Below are 23,287 nucleotides of genomic sequence, written 5' to 3' on the forward strand. Positions count from 1 at the left end.
GCCTGACTTGTTTCACGTAGTATAATTCTCTCTAAGTCAATCCATGTTATTGCAGATAGCAGTATTTCAGGTTTTTTTTTTTTAGAGCAGAGTAGTATTCCATTGTGTAGATGTACCACATTTTCCGTATCCATTCATCTGATGATGGACTTTGGGCTGGTTCCAACTCTTACCTATTATAAATAGTGCTGCAATGAACATTGGAGAACAGGTATACCTTTGACTTGATGATTTTCATTTCTCTGGGTATATTCCCAGCAGTGGAATAGCTGGGTCCTATGGCGGATCTATCTGCAATTGTTTGAGGAACCTCCATACCATTTTCCATAGAGGCTGCACCATCTTACAGTCCCACCAACAATGTATGAGAGTTCCTTTTTCTCCGCAACCTTGCCAGCATTTATCATTCACTGTCTTTTGGATATTAGCGATCCTAACTGGGTGGTATCTCAGTGTGGTTTTTATTTGCATTTCCCAAATGCTGAGTGATGTTGAGCATTTTTTCATGTGTCTATTGGCCATTCATATATCTTCCTTTGAGAAATGCCTATTTAGCTCTTTTGTCCACTTTTAAATTGGGTTACTTGTTTTTTTGTTGTAAAGTTGTTCCCGTTCCTTGTGTATTCTGGATATTAATCCTTTGTCAGATGCATATTTTGCAAATATTTTCTCCCACTCTGTTGGTTGTCTTTTAACTCTGTTAATTGTTTCTTTTGCTGTGCAGAAGCTTTTTAGTTTGATATAATCCCACTTATTTATTTTTCCTTTGGTTGCCTATGCTTTTGGGATCATGCTCATGAAGTCTGTGCCCAGTTCTGCTTCCTGAAGTTTTCCTCCTATGTTTTCTTTAAGAAGTTTTATTGTTTCAGGGTGTACATTTATTTCTTTAATCCATTTTGAGTTGATTTCAGTATATGGTGAGATGTATGGGTCTAGTTTCATTCTCCTGCATATGGATATCGAGTTATCCCAGCACCATTTGCTGAAGAGGCATTCTCTTCCCCAGTGTATAGGCTTGGTGCCTGTGTCAAAGATCAGATGGCTATAGGTGTGTGGGTTGATTTCTGGATTCTCTATTCTATTCGATTAATCAGTGTGTCTGTTTTTATGCCAGTACCATGCTGTTTGGTTATTATAGCTTCATAGTATAGTTTAAATTCAGGTAGTGTTCTGCCTCCAGCTTTATTTTTTTTTGCTCAGAATTGCTTTGGCTAAGCATGGTCTTTTGTTATTCCATATAAATGTCTGGACTGTTTTTTCCATTTCTGAGAAAAATGTCATTGGAATTTTGATGGGGATTACATTGAATTTGTATCACTTTGTGTAGTATGGACATTTTCACAATGTTGATTCTTCCAATTCAAGAGCATGGGATATCTTTCCGTCTTGTTGTGTTCTCTTTAATTTCTCTCAGCAGTGGTTTGTAGTTCTCATTGTAGAGATTTTTCACATCCTTGGTTAACTCTATTCCTAAGTATTTTATTTATTTTATTTTTTTGGTGGCTATTGTACATGGGCAAGCTTTATTGGTTTCTCTTTCTGCACATTCACTATTGGAGAAGAGAAATGCTATGGGTTTTTGTGTGTTGATTTTGTATCCTGAAACTTTGCTCAAATCTTTTATTAACTCCAAGAGCTTTTTTGTAGAAGCTTTAGGCTGTTCGATATATAGGATCATGTAATCTGCAAACAGGGACAGTTTGACGTCATCTTTTCCAATCTGGATGCCCTTTATTTCCTTCTCTTCTCTGATTGCTCCGGCTAGTACTTCCAACACCATGTTGAATAGGAGTGGTGAGAGTGGGCATCCTTGTCTAGTTCCTGTTCTTCAAGGAAAAGCTTTCAGCTTTTCCCCATTCAGGACGATATTGGCAGTGGGTTTATCATATATGGCTTTAATTATGTTGAGATACTTTCCATCTATACCTAACTTGTAGAGAGTCTTCATCATGAATGAGTGTTGAATTTTATCAAATGCTTTTTCAGCATCTATAGAGATGATCATATGGTCCTTGTGTTTGATTTTATTGATATGGTGTATCACATTTATTGATTTGCACATGTTGAACCAACCTTGCATTCCTGGGATGAATCCCACTTGATCGTGGTGTATAATTTTGCATATGTTCCTGTATTCTGTTAGCTAGTATTTTATTGAGGATTTTTGCATCTATATTCATCAAGGATATTGGCCTGTAGTTTTCTTTTCTAGTTGTATCTTTACCTGGTTTTGGTATCAGGGTGATGTTTGCTTCATAGAATGAGTTTGGGAGACTTGCCTTGTTTCAGTCTTTTGGAATAGTTTGTAGAGAATTGGTGTCCATTCCTCTTTGAATGTTTGGTAGAATTCTGCTGTGAATCCATCTGGTCCTTGGGTTTTCTGTGTTGGGAGCCTTCTTTTATATTGTTATTGGTCTGTTCAGATTTTCTACATTGTCTTGGCTCAGTTTTGGTAGCTTGTGTGTGTCCAGAAATTTATCCATTTCCTCCAGATTTTCAAATTTGTTGGCTTATAGTTGTTTGTAGTAGTCTCTAATGATTCCTTGTATTTCAGAGGTATCAGTCGTAATATCGCCTTTTTCATTTCTAAGTTTTGTTATTTGGGTCTTCTCTCTCCTTTCTTTCATTAGCCATGCTAAAGCTTTGTCAATTTTATTTATCTTTTCAAAAACCAACTTTTTGATTCATTGATATTTTGTATCGTTTTTGGGCTTCAATTTCATTAAGTTCTGTTCTGATCTTAGTGATTTCTTTCTGTCTGATAACTTTGGGTTTGGATTGTTCTTGTTTTTCTAGTTCTTCAAGGTAAACTATTAGGTTGTTCACTTGCCATCTTTCTGTTCTTCTGAAGTAAGCATTTAATGTGATAAATTTCCCCCTTAGTACTGCTTTTGCAGTATCCCACAGGTTTTGGTATGATGTATCATTGTTTTCATTAGTTTCAATAAATTTTTTGATTTCCTGTTTGATTTCTTCTTGGACCCATATGTCATTAAGTAGATTGCTGTTTAATTTCTATGTGTTTGTATAGTTTCCAGAATTTCGTTTGTTATTAATTTCTAATTTTAATCCATTGTGGTCTGAAATGATACATGGGATAATTCCAATATTTTTCAATTTGTTGAGACTTGATTTGTGACCTAACATGTGATCTATCCTGAAGAATGATCCATGTGCTGATGAGAAGAATGAATATTCCTAGATGATCTGTCCAATATTGATAGTGGGGTGTTCAAGTCCCCTGCTATTATGGTGTTAGTGTCTATTTCCTTCTTTAGGTCTAATACAGTTTGCTTTATAAGTCTGGCTGCTCTGACACTGGGTGCGTATATATTTATGATTGTTATGTCTTCTTGATGAATGAATCCTTTTATCATTATGTAGTGGCCCTCATTATCTCTTTTTATGGTTTTTAGTTTAAAGTTTATTTTATCAGATATAAGAATAGCTACTGCAGCTTGTTTTTCATTTCTGTTTGCATGGTAAATCTTTTTCCATCCTTTTGCTCTTAGTCTATGTGAGTCTTTATAGGTGAGGTGGTCTCTTGAGGGCAGCATATAGTTGGGTCCTCCTTTTTAACCAGTCAGTTAGTCTGTGTCTTTTGATTGGAGAACTTAATCTTTTTACATTAAGAGTTGTTATTGAAAAGTGTTGGTTTACTTCTAGCATTTTATTGATTTTTGTTTGGATGTCTTAAGTGTCTTTTTCATCCTTTCTTTCTGACTTGTTGTTTGTCTTCTGTATTTGTTGGTTCCTTGGATTGTAGATAAACTTTTTTTTCTCTTCAGTATTGGCATTTTTATTTTACTAGTGGGTTTTGATTTTTCTTGAGTTTTTATGGCAGTGGTAGTTATTTTTCAGGTACCAAACCCAGTACTCTCTTGAGAATTTCTTGTAAGGTTGGTTGTGTGGTAATGAACTCCCACAGTTTTTGTTTTTCTGAGAAATATACTATATAGCCTTCATTTCGGAAGGTTAGCCTTGTGGGGTAGGGTATTCTTGGCTGGCAATCTTTGTCTTTTAGTATTTTGAATATATCATCCCATTCCTTTCTGGCTTTTAGGGTTTGTGATGAAAAGTCTGATGTCAGTCTGATTGGGGCTTCCTTATAGGTGATTTGATGCTTCTCTTTTGCAGCTCTTAAGATTCTCTCTTTGTCTTTGAGTTTTGCCAATTTGACTATAACATGTCTTGGAGAAGACCTTTTTGGGTTGAATACAGTTGGGGATCTTTGAGCTTCCTGCATCTGAAGATCTGTGTTTTTTCCTATACCTGGGAAGTTTTCTACCACTATTTTGTTGAATATGTTTTCAATGCAATCTCCTTTTTCCTCCCCTTCTGGATAAACCATGACTCAGATATTTGAGCACTCAAGGTTGTCTGATATCTCTCTTAGATTTTTTTCAATGTTTTTAATTCTTTTTTCTTTCTTTCTTTTTTTTTTTTTTGGTCTGCCTGTGTGATTTCAAGCAGCCCATCTTCAAGGCCAGAAGTCCTCTCTTCTGCTTCTGCAAGCCTGCTGGTTAAACTCTCTGTTGTGTTTTTTATTTCGTTGAATGAATTCTTCAGCTCAGCAAGCTCTGATACATTCTTTTTCAGGGCATTGATATCCTTGTACATTTCTTCTTTCAGGTCCTATATACTTTTCCTCATTTCATTGTGTTGTCTAGCTGAGTTTTCTTATATCTCATTTAGTTTCCTTAGAATTATCACTTGAAATTCTTTGTCAGACATTTCAAGGGCTTCTTGTTCTATAGGATCTAGAGCTTGAGAGTTATTACTCTTTGGTGGGGTACTTTCTTGGTTTTTCATATTTCTGGTATCTTTCCTTTGATGTTTAGTCATTGTGGCAAGGGATTTCATGGTCCACTGGTTTGACACTATTGTCTGGCTAGGATGCTGCTGGGGCTGCCAATTTGGCACAGCTGCCTCAGTGTCTGCTCGGTTGCCCACTGGCCCCTTGGGTGTGTGGTCACCTCAGATCCTGGGCCTCTCCGGGGAGGTGCCTCTCTGGTTGGTGTGTACTCGGCCGGGCTGGGGAAGGAGTCCAAGGGCACTGAGGCCTACCTGCTGGGTTGCCTGCTGGCAGCACAGGGTGCATGGTCTCCGTGGATCTTGGGCCTCTCTTGTGGGGCACCTCTCTGGTTGGCATGCACTCGGCCAGGCTGGTGATGGAGTCCAGCAGCAGTGAGACCTACCTGCTGGGTTGTGTCCTGGCACCGTGGGGCATGTGTGCTCCATGGATCTCGGGCCTCTCTGGTCAGCACACACTCAGCCAGGCTGGGGATGGAGTCCAGCGGCGGTGAGGCCTACCTGCTGGGTTGTGCGTGAGCACCGCGGGGCATGTGGTCCCTTTTTCATTTCTGAAAGAGAGGGAAGAAAGACCGTGATAAGCTTATGGCAAAGGAAGTTTTACTAGATACAATTTCCAACATAAAGGAAAAGTGATTAAAAAGATGAGGAATTTATATGTGTGCCTCTTGCATTATAAACATCATTTACAAGAGTAGATAGAAGCCATATCTCATAAGGATAAGGGCCTCTGGGAGGGAAATTCATAAGAAGCAGTCTGGGTAAGAGTCACAGCTAACACCCAGGAAAGGACGTTGACAAGAGAACACTAGGGAAGACTTAGAAGTAGTCCCTACCCTACTTTTTCAGAGGGAGAAACTGAGGCCCCGGCCAGGTAAATTATTTAACTGAAGTCACACCTCTGACAGGTGGCAAAGGTGGAGGAAGAACCTAGAATTCCTGAAGGTCTCATCCTGAGGCTTTTCCCACTTCCCTGGGAGGCTTCCAGCAGTGAGATTTCCTTTTATCATAAAGAGCTTGTGCCTTATGATTTCCCAGGAGCTTTATTCAAAATAAGCTCAAAGGACCAGGTGGGGTTGTGTTCTACTCAAAATATAGCTACTTCAAGGCTTGCTACCAACATTTGGAATATTTTGACATTTCCAGAAGCATCTCTAATGGAGGCAGAAGACAACTCCTTATCTGTTTTCTTTTGATAAAACATCATTTCCTAAATCTATTCTTTCTTCGATACCCAGAAAAACTGCTAAAACCTGCTCTGCATCACCCTTTGCAGCCTTAACTGAGTCCTTGGCAGGAAAAAGAATTTAGCGAGATTCTGGCATAATGTCTTGGGGAAATTACATCCTATTTGCTCATTTTGCAGGTGTTTGAGCTAGTGTAGACTCTAAGTCAAGATCTTAAGAAAGTTTTTATTCTAAATGAGCCTTATTTTAGAATTGCCCTTTCCAAATTCCTATCTGATGCTTTAACAGGCTTTGTAAAGAAATCCCTTTATCTCTTTTGGATTTCTGGAAATCCTGTTGGTTGGACCCAGAAAAGCAAACAATTATAGTTAAGTAAATTTCAGATCTTTAGCGCATACTAATATGAATGTTTGCTATTAGAATGTGTGTAAATATTTTATGAAAATGATGTGTGGCTAAAATAAACATTTTAGAAAGACCAAATGAAACTTTTATTTAGAAAGTACTTTGCTCCAAGGGGTTCAGAAATGCTTTATAAACATGTGCTTGATCTTAAATCAAGATTTTTTTTTTATCTTCAAACTATCAAAATGTATCCCTTCTGTTTTGTATTATGTTTGAATAGAATTTCCATTCAGGGGAAAATAGCTATGATTTCATTCAAAGTTCTCCAGGAATAGCTTGAAAATCTAAAAGTCTGGCCTCTGGTCCTCACTGGGCTGCACCACTATGTGTCCTAAAACAGGAAGGTTGGCCTCAAACCTCTGGAAGAGGGAGTTCTAGTCTGATCGGTAGGGAGACACCTAACCCTGTAGGGTGGGACAAGGACCTGAACCTGTGCCCTTGCTGTTATAAGGCTGTGCTCTAACCAGCAGAGCTAATCAGCCAGCCTGAGACATCAGCCTTTACATCTCTCATTGTTTATGGTTAATTGTAGTAAGGAGCTATGCAGTTTTTTTGACAAAGACAAACTCTATTCAGAACAAAATTCAGTTCTCCATTTCTCTTTTTTGCGTGTTTATAGATTTAACCTAAAATTCCAGTTAACATCAATAGCCCATACAAAAGTAGGTTCAAATCCTAGTGCCTTCACTAATGAGCTGTGTAGCACTGACGAAATTATTTGCCTTCTCTGACTCTCCGTTCCCTCATCTGTAACTTGGGAATAATGCTGTGAATAATGCTGTCAACATGATGAAGTTGTCCTGAGCATTAAAGAGATAAGATTTGTAAGGCCCCAGGCACACTGCAAGCATTCAAGAGACAAGAGAGGAGTCTTAGGATTTTAAACATGGATGCATTTGTCGAGCTTGTGAGAGAACTGGAAATAATCAGTTATTTCCAGAATGAGTTTAGGGAGAGAAAAGTATGGTTAGAATGGGTGTTGAGAATAATAATATCCATTTTGAGAAGAAAGATAAGCAAGGAGAATCTTCTGGAAGTAAGAAGACTTTATAAATGAGGAGAAAGATGAATTGTGTAAATTAGAAAAATGCAGATTATAACAGGAGGATCTGGGCTTTGAAAGGCTCCTACTTGATTTGGGGAATAAAATTATGGATACTCTGTAAGTTCTCAATAAATCCACAAGCCACTGAATGTTGACATTCTATGAAATGACAAAAAATTTGTGTGCTCCTGAGGATAACTGAGATTTTCTTTAAGTAACTCGGGTGAAGATGATGCTGAAAAACATGTACTATCAAATCACATTGCCACTGAAAACCAAACAGGAAACAATGATTTCTGAATTCTAAATGCTACTTTTAAAATATCATAATTATTAACGTACAACTGTTGTGAGGCACCCTCCCACAAGAATGCACTTACACGCCACTCATGCGGAAAAGGGCAGTTTATTCACTCCAGCTGGCCAGCGACCGTCTCCCAAGGAGCATCCACGGAAGAGCAGCATTGGGCGTTGGTCTTGTGGGGTTTTGAAAGGCAAAAACTACATCCCATTGGCACACGGGTTTGGCTAAGTGCACAAAGCAAGCTAGGGAGTTAGGTTACAGAAGCCAAGAATGAGCCATTAGAACAACCAAGCATACAACTTTTCATTGTGTATGGTTCCTGTTCCCATGTAATGGTTTTTGTTTCTATGATAAGGTCAACGGTTTCACATGCGGGGGGGGGGGGGTAGTCTGCAGGTCAGACAGGGGGTAAAATGGAGTTACTTAGGTTAAGCAAGCAATTCTACACAAGCAGATAGCGTACATTATGAGGGTGTAGGGAGCTCTATTTCACAACCTTGGAGAAGATACAGACCTCTCATTTATTTATTAGACACTTAAAAGCCACCAACCATATGCCAAACTCAGTGATGGACACAGAGGATAAAAATATGGGTAAGAGTCTCTGTTCTCTAAAATTCTAGAGTCATCTATCACATACTCCCAAAAGAGAGAAGAATCCTCTATACGACTATTTTGTTCCATTGAGTGAGCACCTGTGACATGCCCAGGTACTGGGCTACATGTTTTCTGCATTACTTCATTTATCCTGGCAGATGCACTTCTGCCTCTGCTGAATATGACAAGACACTTTCTAACCCAAGGCCATGCTCTTCACTTGTGAACAGATGCTGCAACTGAAATCTGCCTCCCTATAACTTTTGCCTAATCCCCCTGGAGCCGCACAGCATTGGGCTAATTCTTTTGCCACATGTCAGCTGTTCAAATGATGTCAGCTAACAAGAACCCCTATTTCATCTCCAGATTAATCATCCCCTTTCCGGAAACTCCATGTGTTTAGCTATTGTTCACCACTATATCCCTAATACCTAGGACAGTACCTAGCACATAACAGAAATTTGAAAACATGTTTTTTAAATATAAAATCTAGCCACATGCCCTAGATGTCCTACAGTTCATGAATAACCTATCCGAAAGATAAAAATGAGAACTGAACCCGGTCTTCCAGGTATAGTTTGACCAGTGCAAAGTACAATGTGTTCATTTCCATCGTCTTGAAACATTATCTTTTCTGGAAAAATGCCACCCATTCAGCTTGAGCATGAAATTGACTCAGAGACCCAAATGTTGTTCACAGAAACGTTTTTACAGGCAGGCCTTGCCAGCTCCTCATTTGTGCAGTGAATGTGTTGTTGTTGCTGTTTTGTTTTAACCCTAAACATAGGTCTTTATGTTTACCCTCGTATATTTTTATCTTGTTAAATTTGGTCCAATTTGCCTCTCTGGCTGGTTTTGTTTAAATCTGCCATGCATTTTCTAACATGATTTCTGTCTTCCCCATCCCCAATTGCAATCCTCCCACAAACCTGATTGATAAACCATTCTGTATTTTATCCATATCATTCTCCAAGTTATTGAACAAAACAGAGACACACAGAATGCCACTAGCAACCGGACTCAAAGTTGATAACTATACGCCAATCAACTTTTGAATCCCTCTAAATCACTATCCTATGCAGACATTTTCCTCAAGGATATTGTGTAAAGCTTTGTCAACTGCTTTGCTTGGAGCTAGAGAGTCCAGCTCACACTGTAGTAATCCCAACTTAAAACTAGGTATGCTGGGGGCATCCTGTATTTCCATTGACCTCATCTGTTGCTTATTGCATAAATTTTAGACTCTGAATCCTTTAGGGCTCCTACTTTTGAAGCTAATGCCAGGTTTCTGTGACTCAAAAGCCTTTGTTTTCGAGTACATTTTGAGTACTTTTTCTGCCATACTCCCCCCTTATCTGGAGCAACTAATGCTTATGATTAAGTAAGGGAAGAATTTATTCAAGGAAATGGATCATGAAAGGGTCCATTTAAAGGATGGTCCAGTTAAAAACCTCAAAACACTATCAAAATATTATCTGACTGTATGGGTTTAGAAATCAATCTCTCTCATAATTGGTTAACTTTTCTTCTCAATGCAAGAATTTCAATGCATGGGCTGAATTTACAGTAAGACTTTCTATCTAACTATGTAGTAGAGTACGTGAATAACCATAAGAAAAGGATTGCGTGGAATTACACACTGGTTTAAGATTAACATGACACATACACCCTATGTGAATTAAACTTTTCAGGAACTTTGCAAGAAGGAAGATTATAGCTCTTTACAAGAAAGAAAATTATTACTTTTATTATTTTGCCTTTAGATCCATTGACAAAATCTAGACTTTTGGAATATGTTGTCTTTAGTTATTCAGGCTTTACCATCTGTTTGTACAGAGCAATCTATTTTTCTTGAAGAAAACCAAACATCTATGACAAATGTTTGCTTTAGAAGATGGTTTTTTGACTTGGAATAAATCACAATGTCCTATTTCTATTTTTGTCCTTTCACAGAGATTTCACAATTACTTTTTAGATGTATATATATGTATATATTTAAAGAGAAAATATCCATTCAAAAGATCATTGAAATTCTCTCATGTGCATTGACCAAGGGAAATGTAAATATCTTGCTCTTGAGGAGCTTAAAATATAATAAAGGAGCAATGTCAAGGTCAATCAAAATTGGTACAATAAATGTGTACCCCAGCATTCCTTAATAGCTAATTTGTTTCTTTTAATCTAAATAGTTACATCATGATGATGCTAGGCTTTTTTTTAGTATAGTGTACTGTAAAAATAATGAGTTTCTTGCTATTTTTTATAGTTGGTTGAAAAGTCCCATATTAACATTTATGTTCTTCATGAAAAGTCCTTTGCAATTTAGATCCTCAGCTGTTGTAAGTCTACAAAGTTTTTTTTATTTGATTCATCATATATTTTAATAAAAAATAGGGCACCCCAAATCTCAATGATATGTGATTATTAGAGTGATTTGTTTAAAATAATATCTCATGACATCAGTGTTTCTGACACATTACTGAAAAACCTTCTTGCAAGCTCAGCCTTTTCATGGTGCTTGTGACTATAATATCCCTTCTTCTGATAAAGAGCAAAAATGATAAATAGGAAATTACTACAATTTAAACCCTAACTATTTATTAAAACTTGTTGTCTGGTCAGTCAGTGCATCTTATTTTAGTTCATATCATTTTCCTTCAATCCTTCCTGGTATTTTGCTAGAAACCAAGTGACATAGTCATAATTCTTCAGGCTTTGTGTTTTTTCACTGCTGAAGTAACTAAATGTGCATAACTTTGAAGAAAAAAAATTAAGTGATGAAAGAAGAGCTCATTGATGTCAAATGTCTTGCTTACTGATTCCAGATGGAAATTGGAATAAATTATTGGTTTAATAATATTGCAGAAGTACTGCCAGATTTCTGAAAATATTAACAAAATGATACACAATTGCCACAGTGAATTCATTCTCCAATCGAAAATATTTAAGGACTGTAGTCCTTGGAGAATAAACTAATTTGAATTCATCTCAGAGTGTAACACATTAAAAAATACATTTAAAGAGAACAATAAAAAGATGCCTTCAAATTATTAACAATTTTTCCGTACCATTCTTCAGCATTATCATCATTTACTATCAAGATTTACTTTTCAATATAGGCTTAATAGTTATTATAGACCATGAAGAAGAGGCCCAGATTTTACCCTGATTTAGGCAAAGTGTAATAAAACAATTAGAAGAATACAATAAATTCTCTCTTATCTGGTTCAATAAAATATCCTGGCTAATCCAATAAGAGAGTTGATATTAAGATTCCTGTAGAAACCTAGTAGATTTCTAATGTTTTAAAGAATTTTACTGTATTAAAATTCCTGTAGGACTGCAATGACTGCTTTAGGTCATATTTTAAGATTTCACTGTGCTTCAGAGACATCATTATGTAACTGAGTGTAGATAAACTTATTATTTTATAATACAGGTAGTGATTTAGTGCCTATGAGTGCCAGGCTGCACGTTAGGACACAAAGATCCCTCCCAGAGGGATCAGGTCTAGTCTGAGAGGAGACAGAGATATAAATATATCCATCTAGCAACATGTAAAAGATGGGGGCTTAGTTCGCATTTCCCCACAAGCAGACCCTGTTAAAAAGACATGGATGGGTACAGGTGGTTTACTTGGAAAGCGATCTTAGAAATGCAAATGAACAGGTTACTATGTGGGCAGCAGGGACTGAGCTCCAGTGGGGCACGTGAAGAGCCATGTGCTGTGCTCGTCTGAGCCCTCCTGCATGGTATGGGAAGCTGAGCTTTCCATCATGCCCTTCCTCCTTGGTTGAAGGCCAGTCTGGCCAGAAAAAGCCCTTAGGCAGAGAAGTAGAGAGATGCAGCCTCTAGGAAGCCACTGGCCTGCAGGGGAACTATCCACCACAGCTGCAGGTGAACAGAAGCAGCAAGGGCCATGAGGTATGATCTCAGCAGCCTCTGCTACAGATGACGATGTGGAGTCTACCATTGTAGAGTGGGGACCCAGAAGAGGAAAAGCAGTCCTACCTGGGAGGGTCAAGAATTCAGAGGAGAGATGTCTAAGCTGAGTAAGTGTTCTCCAGGAAATGTAGGGAGTGGGTGGAGGGCTGCTACTTCATTGCAGAGACATTAGTGGAATACCAGATTGCAGAAAGGTCAGTGAGCATGGAGTCCTACCTTTGCATTAGCTGTGATAAAATTTGCTGCTTAAATAAATATCTATGTGTTTTGCTTAGGTTGATAAAGGCTCCAATGGGGCTAGTTTTTGGAGCCAATGTAAATGATCCAAGGTATTTGACAGTATAACAGACAGTATCTTAAAAGAATTATGGAAACTCCCGTTGACTCTGACCAGCTGATGTGAAGGTGGCCTCAGAAAGCTGGAAGTAGAAAGAGTAGAGGTTGACTGCCTGGACATCTACAGGAGTGAAACTGACTTCCAGGAGAACAAAAGAGGGCAGAGTGCCTTGGCCTCATAAAAAATGGGGAGCTGGATTGGTACTCAAGGTAGAGAATAGGACGTAGAGTGGGGAGTAGAGACTAGATGTACAGTTTTGGAAACTGAGGTACAAATAGAGACTGAGAAACAGAACAAGACCTCACTGACAATAACTGAGCACCAAGTCAGCACAAGCACAGCAGTGACAGTGATGGATCCAGAGCCCCTGAGCTATGTATTTGGGATCATTTCCTTGGAGACTAAGTCGGTAGTTTGGGGACATTTATGAGCGTAAGAATCATCTAGCTGGCTTGTCTTAATCATTTAATGGTAAGCTCTCACCTTACCCTGCCCATATACTATGCTTCAATAGGTTTAGAGCGACGTCCAGGAATCAGTGTTTTAGCAAGGGTCTCAAATGCCTCTGACTGATGCAGGTGCTCTGTGGACAGGGTGATAAGAAACACCGAATTTGGGCAGAGCCCGTGGCGCACTCGGGAGAGTGTGGCACTGGGAGCGCGGCGACGCTCCCACCGCAGGTTCGGATCCTATGTAGGAATGGAATGGCCGGTGCACTCACTGGCTGAGTACCGGTCACGAAAAAGACAAAAAAAAAAAAAAAAAAAAGAAACACTGAATTAAGTTGAGGTTGATTACAGGGTCTAGGAAGGGAGTGAGCTTCAGCTGGCCCCAACAGTGCAAAATTAGGGTGATCAACTCATCCCAGTTTACCCAGAACTTTCCCAGTTTTAGCACGGAAAGTCTCACATCTCAGGAAACCATTCAGTCTCAGACACACTGGGACAGTTGGCCACCTTAGCATAAAGGGAATGCCATTGTGTCAGGAAGCTCATTGAAGACTTAAGCGCTGTCACCTCAATTTCAGGCATCCCTGCACCCACCTTCCCCACCGCCCAACCTCCCAAGTTATGTTACTCCATCCTTGACTCAAGTCTGTGATACTTACTGAGGCAGGACCTGAGGTCCTGGGTTGCAGATCCTGCTCCCAGAGGTTGCATGCCTGGAAAAGTAGGGACTCCAAAAATAAAAGAATACAAAGAAAAAGCAAATAAAAGAGCACACTAGCTTCTGGACGACTATAAACATCCTAATATAATGTGCAAGCCTGGCTCTGGAGCCTGGTACCTAGGTTTGTGTCACTGTTCCATCACTTAACAAGATGTGTGACCTTGGGCAAGATATTTACATTCCATATGTCTGTTTCATCATCTGTAAAGTGGAAATACTAATAATATTAGCAACCATAATATAGTGTCTACTTCATAGGATTAAATTAGTCAAGACACTTGGTGCCCTCAGGACAGTGCCTGCCACGTAGGAAGCACTCCATAAATGGAATTTATTATTATTATTAAAACCCTAATATTTCAGATAACTCTGAACCATTCACCTTACTTGTGTGAATAACACTAGTCCTTCAGCACCCAAGCGAATTAAGTTGTAACGTTCAAAGTCATTTTAAACAAGAAGGTTCTTTTCCTACCACCTAAAATATCATGTGGAAAACTCACCTGCCCCTGAGCCTTTCTCTGGCACTGGTGGAAGGACAATCAGCTCCACACGGGGTGTTTATTTGTGCCCCGCGGGGTGAGCGCCTCCGATGAGCTCACAAGCACAGGAAGCAGGCTTGGGAAGATTTCAAAGCCTGCGACATGCAGACTGCCTCTGGGCCTGGTGGATTAGTATTGGTGCTATGTCCTTAACCTCACACTTCACCTCCATATGTCTCAGCCCTTTTCACCTTTCCCTCTCACTGTGACAATGAGAACATTGAAATCAATAAGTTCACCCTCCTTGCTCCAGATACACAAGTGCTTTGAAGTGAAAGATGGCTCAGGAGGAGGAAGCCAAGAAGGGGGGGCGGGACACAAGGTGGAAGTCAGGATCAGAATCGGCAGTGCCTACAGTCTAGAGAAAAGGGAAGAGAGAACACTAGACTAGGAGTGAGAACGCTCAGGGTCTCCCTTCTTTTTTTGTCACAGGTCGTCTTAATGCAACAGGCCCTGCAATCTCTCTTCTGTAAAATAAAGGTATCAGTCCAGATAAACAGCTATTATCTCTTCTGGTTCTAAAACTCTTAAAAGAAGTAAAATGTCAGACAGCTGGTTTTCTCTTTATTCATCTCTCTCATCAGTACCTTTCCTTTTGTTACCCTGTCACAATGCACTCTTCTGACTCCCATTCTTAATTTGAAGCCATCTCATTGTACGTTTGTCTTTCCTGCTAGACTAGAAGTTCCTTAATGGCAGAGACTTTGTTTTAATCTCATTTTATCCACAGTGCTTAGAACGATGCCTGGCACAAAAAGATGTTCAATTCGTGTTTCTGGAAATGAACCCCTGCATTAGCCTCCTCACTTGCGTTAGTTGGGGTCTCAGCTGGAAGCGGATGGTGCACTCACACAGGGGAATTGAGGGGGGTCTACTAAAGGGACTGCTTACAAGGTCTAGGCAGGGTAAGTGTGAACTCACCATTGAGGAATGGAGCCATGGGGTAAATGTGTCCCCAAAGGCTTATGATTGGAAATTTAATCTTCATTGTAACAGTGCTAAGAAGGTGGGAAATCCAATTATGGTATTTGAAAGCTGGGGCTTGTAAGAGGTGATTAGATTGTGAGGACTGTACCCTCATGAATGGATTGATCCTTTGATGGTTTAATGGCTGGTCATGGGCATAGTTCTGATGGCTTTAAAAGGAGAGCAAGAAGGTTAGCTCTCACAATGTGACACCCTGTGCTGCTGTGGAAAGTCAACACCAAGAACAAGGCCCTTGCCGGATGTGTTCCCTGGACTTTGGACTTCCCAACCATTGAACTATAAGAAACAAATTTCATTTCTTTGTAAATTACCCAGTTTCAGATATTCTGTTATAAGCAACAGAAATGGACTAACACAGATGGTGAAGCACCTCAAGCCTGGCAATAGCAAAAAATCACTTCCCCTTGTAGCCCTGAAGGGGTGAGGGAAGAGAGTGGTTACAGGAACCCTGAGGAAGTAGCCAAAGCCACAGGTGTTGAGAGAGCGCGCTGCCTAACAGGAGCTGGGACCTCCTGCAGAGGGAAGGGGTTTACCTACATCCCAACAGAGGGCACGCACCCCATCCCCAACCTCACCCTCCCCTTGTCCTCCAAGTCCTTCAGTCTCCTGCCAGTGCCTCCACTGGCCAAGCACAAAAGAAGCAAGAGAGCATGGTCCAGCAGTCGTAAAGGTCAGCCTCGCTGTCACTGAGTGGGGTGGGGAAGGGTGGAGAGCAGATGGGGTGGGAGGGACAGACAGCACCCAGCACTCTCAGCCCCTGCCCCACTGCCTCCTCCTTCCCCAAACACCCCAAACCACACCATCCTTTCAAGTAATTTCTCTTCTCCACAAATATGTAGACTTTTATTCAGCAAATGTGTACATTCCTATGTACATATGTTAACACACTGCTTTATAAGTGTTGTCTACTTTCTAACAGAATTTTTTCTTACCAACCTGACTGTAAGTTCCGTAAGGTCAGGGATGATTTCTTCTATTTCTAGAGCCATCTCTAGGGTATTCTTGCTATGCATACACACTCAATATTTGTAACTGGAATGACCATCCTTAACCAATTTTTTATATATCAATTATACAACCGGTTTTCCCTATCATGTTAGCCAATTTCTAAATCTCTAGAAAGAGCCAAATAAATTGTACAATATGGCTAATTGCCTCGTATAGTGTTTTAGTTGAACAATGATCATGGTGGCAAAGTATGAGTCTCCCCCATTAGAAAGACTGGCTTTGGAATTCCTTCCATAGTAGCTCCTGCAACTCATTCATTCAACATGCCTTTATTAATATTCACTAGGAGTAAAGTGCTGTCCAAGGCATTGTGAGAAATCAAAGGTCAGTTTGACTTTGATTCTGTCACAGGGAACTTAGAGTGCAGTGGGAGAGAGAAAGTATGGATGTAACTAGGTGGAAAGAAGGAAAAAAGAACCCTAAGAGAAAAAGAGATGAAATGCTAGGAGAGTGCTAAGCAAGAGCAATGACTTTGGTGGGGAAATTCGCAGTTGGTTTCATTTGGGTTAGGTCTTGAAGAACATGTGTTCTTTGGTCATGAAAAGATAAGGGAAAGAATACGTGCACGTGACTGAAAGTTTTCAGGGAAAAATAATTCCCTGTTGATTTCCCTGAAAGTTAAAAGAAAGTGTCTTGTGGGTATACAATTGGGAAAAAATACTTCGGAATCAGATATGGAGGGCCTTGAATGGCAGGCTGAGCATGAACCACCTTTCTGTAGGCAGTAAGGAGCCAGGGAAGGATTCTAAGCAGGTAGTGACAGCAGGAACGTCAAGTAGAAATAGTAGCAGGAGACAGTGCATTGAGAGCTTTCTGTGCCAAGCACTAAGAGTGGGGGTGGAGGCAGCAGTCCACCCGGAGGGAGGAGGATTTTATCACGGATATTGTTTAGAATTGCAGCTGCATGATGATAATAAAAGACCAGTCTTGTAGTTGGTTTCATTATTCTTTCTAAACTCTCTGTCAATGAATGTATCCTCCCCCATCCCCGCTTCTTGTCGCATGTGGGACAAACTGCTACACACATATTAACTCATTTAATCTTCAAAACATCCCTGTGAGGCAAATACCATTATTATTGCCAGGGAGGCACAGAAAGATGAGCTGATTTTCTCAATATAACAAAGCCAGTAAATGGCAGAGCCAGAGTTTGAATGCTGGCTGTCTGGTTCCTAATCACTATTGCAACTGGCCTGGCAAGAAAAATATAACTTCTTTGAAATCAGAGGTACTACCTATTAAACTTAGTTTCATGGTAATAGGAACTTAAAGTGGTTATTTTGTGACTATTCCAGGCCTAAAAAACGATCCATACTTCTATGCACACACATGATCCTAAACAGCTACATTCTGATTTTAAGTTGGTTCTAATTTGAGTCTCAACAGACATAAATCAGGGTGTTCACTAAGAGTTCAGGTGTATTTGGCAGAAACCAAATAACTGTGATCGTCTAATCCGGCACGTGGAGATAAGCACACCAGCCGCCGCATGGTCAGGTAGTTCACGTTCTCCATGGTTAAGTGCAATCATTTCCTGCATTCTGACTAAGCTGGCTCCTGTGGCATTTCTTTTCAAGTGGTCCAAGCGCTATTGTTCAAAACTGTTGCTTTTATTATTAAACCCTTTAAGGATTCTAAATGCCAAGGGCAAAAGCTCCTTGTCACACTATGTTTCCCGTGTGATTAGACATTATAAGAGAATTTCACATCATTAGTTACTATTCACCACTGACACTGTCCTTTAGACAAGAAACCTTCCTGACTCGCGGATTCAGAACTCTCAAATTCAACTGTGTGATGCTTCCTGATTCCAGGTGTTTCTCCAGCCTCTCCTCCCCACCGCGCCTTCCTCCTGCCTCAGCCCCCTCTCAACCACCACCACCTTCTCCACTGTTGCCACCACTGCCACCACTGCCACAGTGCCCGGTGCGGATGGCTGCCGCACTACTGAGGCTGGCATATGCAGGAGGCGCTGGGCTTGGATCAAACCCCTACAGATTAAAATAATAACAGCAACAATAACGACAGCTGCTAATACCCACTTAAGGCGCACCACTTTACATGCACCATTTCATTTAGTCCTCAAAACAACTCTAGGTGGTGGGAACAATCCTATCCTCTTTCTATATAAAAGTGAGACTTGAAGGGGTTCAGTGAAAATGAGATCACACAGTTCATAAATAGTGATGCCTGGACGGGCTGGAGGCTGGTGTGCCGTCAGATGCTTGCCCTGACCCGCTACCATGCAAGGGTTTCCCTACATGGGCACAACCAGAGGAGATAAGATGGCAGTGGCGAGACAGAGAGTCTGAAAGGGGGAACTGTCTGAAGCAATTTCTGTGGGAAGCAAAAGTCCGAGGATAATTTTCTCTTAGGGTGGGTTTTTTAGGTAGAAAGATTTTTTTTTCCTTGAGACAGAGTTGAGCATTTGCACAATTCTGTGACTCCCTACTGGGTCATCCCCAAGGCCGTGGCTGGCTGACACTATTACTATTTTTTTATGTTGAGGAAAAAAAAAATCTCTAGGAAAATTAAATTACTGTCTCCAAAATCTGAGAATCCCATATCTCTGACTCTCCCCAAATGAGACTTCTGGTCTACCTAAACTCTCAAGACCCTTCAGCCTTGCATTAGCAAGAGAAAGCTTGAAAAAATACATAATTAGATTTTACCTGCAATATGTTAAATGAAGCTCTCCAAATTAGTCCATTTTTTTAAGGTAATTGAATGCTAAGTCTTTTACTTATTTAAGAGCAATTCCATTCCACCCACTTTGCCTATTAGCATATCAGATATTCACAAGCACACTAATAATGTAGGGTGCTTCACCTCCTCCGTTCTTCTCCTAGTCAGTATGTCTTTTTAAACAGAGAAAAAGATCAAAAGAACAGCAAATTCCCCTACATGGCAACCAAATCTGAAGGTGCATTATAATGGCAAACTTCTCCTGAATCCAAAATGAACATGCTTCATTTTCCCCTTGATTTATCTCATTTTAATCTCGTTTGATAAGTCTAGACTCATCTATATCCAAATGAGGTAGAATATGTTCAGAGTGTCCACGAGCTTTCTTTCTCCTTTTCCAACTCTGCCATCTGAATGCTCAGATCACCTGGTGCAGGGGAGAAGGGTAAAGTGGCAGGGAGCTCTCTTAATGAGCCAGAGCAGTCATGAAATAATCACTGTCCTAAATAAGCAAGGTGGCAGAAAGACGTTTCCATGCCTGATACTCCTAAACAGTTCTTAAAGTCTACTTAAAATATTGATTTGAAAATGGTTCTTTGGCCCTGCCAGGGTTCAGTAGGAGAGGGTGCCATGATCAGTCAGTGGTGTCTTCTGTGGGTGTGGGAGCGAGGAGCAGTGACATGCAGTTTGGGGGCTGGCATAACACCCTGGATAAGATGATGATGGAGTCAACCATGGCAAACTTCTGTTATGCTAAGGTTGGGTTTTCCATAAGACATTCTTATTTCCTCCTAAGTTCTTTCATGTGTGCATTTTCTGTCCAGGACTTAGAGTAACAGATACAGTTTATAATCTTAAAAAAAGTGCTATGTTAACTCCATCTACCCAATCGGTCCCTTTATCACTGTCCCCACTGCTATCACTCTAGTGCGAGGCACCATCACTTTTACCTGGCAACGGCTACCTAACCAGCCTCCATGAACCAATTCTTAGCCCTACTACTTAGCCCAATCCTTCTCCTCACTACTGACAATGCAACCATTTCAAAATACAAACTTGGTCATGTCACATCCTATTTAAAACAACTTAATGGCTTCTCATGGCTCTCAAGATAAAGTCCAGACTTTATCTTGGTCTGCAAGATATTTATCAAGGTCTGCAAACCCCACATAGTCAGCTCCTAAATCTCCTTTTCCACGTTATCTTCTACCATATTCCCCCAACTCCTCCTGAGCTCTGGCTGCACAGGCCTTTCAGTTCCTCAAATGTGTCCCATTCCAACCCATCACCGACCTTTGCACATGCTTCTGCTTTTGCTGGTATTCTCTTCCTCCCCAGCCAACCCTCTCCACACTTGTCAACTCATTCAGCCCAATCATCTGTCCTCTGGGAAACCTTTCTTAGAGAGACTACATACCCATCATCCAAACCAGGATACTTCTGAGAGCCAGAGTGCTATCTAGCTCGGGACCACAATGGAGGCTCTACTATTACATATGCTCTTAGCAGTTTGCATGGGTATGTAGCACTCTGTCCTGAGGGATGAGGAAGTAGGAGTGGAGGAGAAAGTTAGAGGCTGCCTTGTTTACTGAAATGCAAATCAGCTCCCCATCCCTATTTCTCTAATGATGAAATACAGCTCAAATTATGGCCATCATCTGTTTTTAAAAACAAAGGTGTGGCTTTACCTCAAAACTCTCCCATGGGAGAGAGACAGCATGGAAAAGAGATTATATTCACCACGTGGCACTGGGTGGATAGGAACAAGGTTATGCTAACTTAGATAGACATCTAGTTTTAATTTTCAAATTAGAAATATTTTAATTGCTTTTTTAATTGTAAAAATAATACATGCTCATTATAAAAAAGTTCAAACAAAACAGAGAAGCAGAAAGTAGAAAGTAAAAGTTTCCCATAATCTAACCTTCTTCAACAAAATCATTGTTGATAACCAGCAACATAGTATTCCAAGCTTTTCTGTATGTCTGAACAAACGTTTTTGTTGATTTTTAAAATTAAATTGCATCGTAAGTACTGTTTTATAATTTGCTTTTTTTTTTTTTTTTTCCTGAATATAATGCGAAGGTCTTTTGAGAAGGCTCAAAGCAGCCCCTAACATCTGAGAGCTGGCCTGGTACTATTAGCTAGATGTCTGTGTTGTTCTATTAAACACAAAGAATCTTACAGAACATCAATATCAGACAAGGCCACTGCATGACCATGATGGATCAAGACAAAAACAAGACATCTCTGTAATCACATCCAAACACAGACAAAATGTGAACACTGTCCAAGACACCACAAAAATATCCAGGCACCCCCTTTTCTGACTAGTATGCATGACTGCTGCTTTGTTATCAACTACAGCTTTATTCTCACTCTGGTCTGTCCTCCTGCTAGATAAGATTTATTAAGATTCATGGAACTGCCCCCACTGCTTGACAGCATCCAAGCCCCACTTCCTCATGCCTTCCCCAAAGCCACCTGACACAAGGCCATATCCCCGAAAAGTCCTTTCTGACACCTTTTTACTGATATGCCTCATGGTTCTCTATGTTATTATTCTCCCTCTCTGCAATGAATAATCAATCTAACTTGTTCAATTGCAGGTGTGTTCCTGGTGGGTTTTGGCTACAGGGAATATGATGTCAATAGGCATAGATATATTTGGGTGTTTTTTTTAATTTGTTTTATGGCATTCCATTTTATGGATGTACCATATTTCATTTAAGTGAACATCTGTCAACTTAGGTGTTTCTAGACACTGCAATGAATACGCTTCTACACATAATTCAATACAATTGCCTGGTTATTTCCCTAGGATAAATTTCTAAAAATATAATTGCTGAGTCAAAAATTATGTTCATTTTTATTTCATTTTAAGCTAGCTTTTCTTTTCATAATGTAAAGGTAATATGATCTTGGTAAAAAGTAATAAATCAAAAGTTTGCGCTGGCTGGTTAGCTCAGTTGATTAGAGCATGGTGCTGATAAAAACAAGGTCCAAGTTTCAATCCCTGTATTAGCCAGCAAAAAAAAAAAAAAAGAGAGAGAGAGAGACAGAGAAAGAAAAAAAATTGCCTTTGTTTTGTCAGTTTAAAAAAAATGTTTAGATGAGCATAAAGTTATAAATAGAAGTCCTCTTTCTCTCCCCCATCTTTCAGTATCATTCCTTAGAGATAACTATGTGTGTCCTTCCATAAATTTCACCCAAATAAAAAATAGATATAATAGTGTTTGTGTATATACATAAGTATATATACATACACACATATACATAAGTATAGCTATATATTCTCCTTTTGAAAAAGGTCGCGTATGCTTGCATTCAATTTTGATTCATATTGTAAAATTACTACTATAACATTTATGCTTTTACCAACAGTGTATGAGAATGCCTATTTTTCAGCATGTCAATTTATTTTATTTTATTTTTTTTAAATTTATTTATTTATTTATTTATTTTTTAATTTTATTTTGTCGATATACATTGTGTCTGATTATTGCTCCCCATCACCAAAACCTCCCTCCCTCCTCCGTTCCCCCCTCCCCCCCAACAATGTCCTTTCTGTTTGCTTGTTGTATCAACTTCAAATAGTTGTGGTTGTTATATCTTCTTCCGCCCCCCCCCACCGGTTTGTGTGTGTGCAAAACCTGTGGGATACTGCAAAAGCAGTATTGAGGGGAAAATTTATTGCATTAAATGCTCACTTCAGAAGAATAGAAAGATGGCAAGGGAACAACCTAACACTTCACCTTAAAGAACTAGAAAAACAAGAACAATCCAAACCTAAAGTTAGCAGACAGAAAGAAATCATTAACATCAGAGCAGAACTGAATGAAATTGAAAACCAAAAAACAATTCAAAAGATCAATGAATCAAAAAGTTGGTTTTTTGAAAAGATAAAATCGACAAACCATTAGCATGGCTAACAAAAAAAAGAAGAGAGAAGACTCAAATAACAAAAATTAGAAATGAAAAAGGCGATATTACAACTGATTCATCTGAAATACAAGGAATCATTCGAGACTACTATAAACAACTATACGCCAACAAATTTGAAAATCTGGAGGAAATGGATAAATTTCTGGACACACACAAGCTCCCAAAACTGAACCGTGAAGACGTAGAAAATTTGAACAGACCAATAACAATAAAGGAGATTGAAGCTGTTATCAGAAGGCTCCCAACAAAGAAAAGCCCAGGACCAGATGGATTCACAGCAGAATTTTACCAAACATTCAAAGAGGAATTGACACCGAT

The sequence above is a fragment of the Cynocephalus volans genome, chromosome 11, assembly GCF_027409185.1.
Source record: "Cynocephalus volans isolate mCynVol1 chromosome 11, mCynVol1.pri, whole genome shotgun sequence".
In the NCBI taxonomy this organism is placed as follows: Eukaryota; Metazoa; Chordata; class Mammalia; order Dermoptera; family Cynocephalidae; genus Cynocephalus; species Cynocephalus volans.